The sequence below is a fragment of the Parambassis ranga genome, unplaced genomic scaffold, assembly GCF_900634625.1.
Source record: "Parambassis ranga unplaced genomic scaffold, fParRan2.1 scaffold_22_arrow_ctg1, whole genome shotgun sequence".
NCBI classification, from domain to species: Eukaryota; Metazoa; Chordata; class Actinopteri; family Ambassidae; genus Parambassis; species Parambassis ranga.
In genome coordinates this window covers 525,925-529,541 of record NW_021144778.1, presented here as the reverse complement: position 1 = coordinate 529,541, position 3,617 = coordinate 525,925, and positions in this window count along the sequence as shown.

The window sequence follows — 3,617 nt, the reverse complement described above, 5'->3', positions numbered from 1 at the left end:
AAAGTCTGAACCTCTCAGCATCAAAGGGCCCGGCACTTACTTTTAGGGCTGCAACAAATTTACTTTACTTTACTTTACTAAACTACTTTTAATACTAATTTTAGTAGGGGACTAAACTGTAGATTAGATTTGGTTAGTCAATGATTATTTATTATGTTATCAAGTTATCTATCTATGGTGTCTATTTAGTAACATGCACATGTACGTATGGTCGTGTGGAGCGCAACACACCATGGAAAAGGGGCACTTAGACTTCACTTAGAATAATTCAGTGATCTCAACTGAGACACTAACCTAAAAGTAAAGTCACTCTACTGGAGGACGTGTTTTCCGAAAGCTAAAAAAAAAAAAAAACAGCTATTTTACCCATCCACAACTTCAGACGCCAGAACTCCTGGATGTTTTCATTTTACATGCTTATGCATCGCCGTTGTACGTCTGAATTAGGTACACTTCACTTACTTAGTAACTTTATTTTCCTGACTTTCCTTCCCTGACAGTGTGCAAATGGCTCTCTTCCTCTCTAACATACACACACAGTGTGTAGACACACAATTATGTGCTAAAATACTCCCTATAACTCCATATACAAGCCAGAAACTACACTACATGAGCACAGGCCTGCAGGTAAAGGGTTAATATGGTAATTAAGTTGTTAACTGTAAAAATCACAAATGTTACCTCCTACCAACAGGGTAAACCACCAACAATCAAGAATGCATGATTATTTAGTGCCATGGCTGTGCAGTCAAAAAAAGTGTGTTTATAATGTAAGTCTATGGGACAAAATGGGAGAAAAAAAGAAAATCCAGTGCTGTGCAAAAACTAATAATGCAATAAAGTCAATTTTTTACTGATGTTTGACATGACCAAGACTATAATAAAGGTTAAAAAGAATCCAGTCCACATTCACCTTTTCTATTAAAAATGAGCCATTTTGTGTTTTTTTTTTTTCAATTTTCAGCACCACCCCTTATAAAATTGGTGATTAAAGGGTTAAAATCCTGGGGGAAAATGATTTTTTCACTACTGTTGATTAGAACTGAAGTTAATTAAAAGGTCTATGCAAAAAAATTTCAAAAAAATATTTATCTAATATATTTTTAAAACCGTTAAAGTTAGGGGACGTTTTTGTCCCCGAACAACACATTAGGGGGTAAAATTTGCCCACAGTGTACTGTTGACCTATGAAAAATTTTAAAATCATATTAACAAAATTTATGTAAAATTAAGCTTATTGAGGAAAAATGATTCAATTTGTCCACATATTGACAAAGTTATGGCCAAAATAAACAGAAAAATTTCTCTCAGAGGACAAAAATGTCCCGAACAACACATGAGGGTTAAGTCCTCACGAGTATTGCGTAGAAATTTGATGTTAACCTCTGACCTACCTTGTCTTAAATCTTCAAATGATGTGAGAATGTTATTATTGAATAAATCTACAGTTTTACTTATTCCTTTGTCTGCATTATGGGAGGCATTATGAAGTGGGGCGGCCCAGTAGTACCATTGGAGGTTTGGGACTTTAAGCCTCCTCCATCATAGTGGGAGATAAAGCATGGAGTCTTGCTCGATTGTTATTCCAAATAAAATTAAAAAATATGCTTTTCATCTTTGAGAAAAATGGGTAGGAGATTTGATTCATTATAATTAGCCTCTACTAGATTGTCAACGTAATTCTGATACCCATATAGGTGAATCTTTTTCTAACTATTTTGAATGGTGTTTGAATGCTTAAGGAAGACCATCGATGATCAGATGAGAACAACCGACACACAGGGAGCCGCATGTGGAGCAAAGTTAATACAATCTAAGACTATTAAAACTGGCAAACCTGGTAAGACAACATCGAAAGGAGAAACAACCGATAAGGACTCACTGGGTAAAAAACAACAGTTCATAAAGTTATTTCAGACTGTAAATCACGCAAGGGTTTTATGGGACCCTAAATTAAAACCAAAGGGCATATTTGGTGGACATATAAATATAAGAAGCATTGCATCTAAAACAGAGCAACTCCAACAGCTACTTGTAAATTCGAACTTGGATTACCTATGCCTTTCAGAAACATGGTTAAAACCTACTACGCCGTCAAGTGTAACTCATATACCTGGATATAATATATATAGAAAGGATAGGCTCAGCTGCAAGGGGGGAGGTGTTTTGATTTATGTTAAGGACAGCATACAGTGTAAATGTTTGGATCTGCCAGAAAATAGCCTGGAGTGTATTGGGGTGAAAATCACACTGTCTCCAGAAATGTCTTTCTTAGTGTTTAACATCTATCGACTGCCTTCAGCTAAAGAAAACTTCTTCGACGACCTTGAGAACATGATCAAATTACATAATGCCAAGGAAATTATTTTAACAGGAGATTTCAATTTGAATTGGCTAGATAAAACCCGTAGGAAAAAACTCAAAGATATTGCTGGTAAATTTGACTCAGATGATTAGCACCCCAACCAGAATAACTGGCAGCTCGCGAACATTATTGGACCTAATCTTTGCTAAGAAGCCAGACCGGGTAATTAAAACCTATAATTTAGTCTCTGGTTTATCTGACCATAATCTGACCCTCATAGTCCGAAAACTGTCTACATTACGACAAAAGAAAGCAAATAGATCTAATACAGATAACGCAAACTTGTTCATACCAAAGAAAAATATGATATTTCTGGAAAATGAATTGAAACAGATAAATTGGGACGACAGACTTCAAGACGTCAAGTGTGAAGAGATAGCCAATGGACTGATAATGACAATCAAGCAAATTTTAACAAAATATTCCAAAACATCATCGAACAAGCATAATAAAAAACAAACCCTTCCATGGTTCAATGAATTTCTGTGGCAGCTGATGAAACAGTGGGACACCGCATTGAAGAAATCCCTGAAATCTGGGACAAGCACTGACCGTTTACTATTCAAAGGTCTGCGAAACAAAGTAACATCAGAACTTCGAAAAGCAAAAGCTAACTTCTTTCTAAATATAATCAAAGAAGCCAGAGGAAACAATACCATGTTATGGGAAAACATCAACAAACTTATAGGTAGAGAGCAGCAAAAAAATGAAATCACCCAAATAAAACACAAAGGAAAATTATACACAGAGAAACTGGATATAGCCAACACATTCAATAGCTATTTTATCAATTCAGTTATTGAACTTAGCTACATATTTACATCAACACATCACTGGAAACATGCTAATATACATCACCAGGAACTGAACCTTGTCCCCACTAATGAACTGAAGGTAAATAAAATACTCTCCAGCCTATCAAACTCTAAAAGTAAAGATATCTACGGACTGGATTCTGCTCTCCTTAAGAGGAATCGACAATATCTCATTACGCCAATAACAAAATTAATAAATGCCTCTATTACACAGAATATCTTCCCAGACTCCTTGAAACATGCAGTAGTTACTCCCATCCATAAATCGGATGATAGGCTAGAAATATCGAACTATAGGCCTATTAGTATACTGCCAGCATTATCAAAGGCAATAGAGAAAGTGGTGACTGAGCAACTGGTAACACATCTAGAAATATATGACATACTACATCCCATGCAATTTGGATTCAGGAAGAATCATTCAACAGAAACAGCTT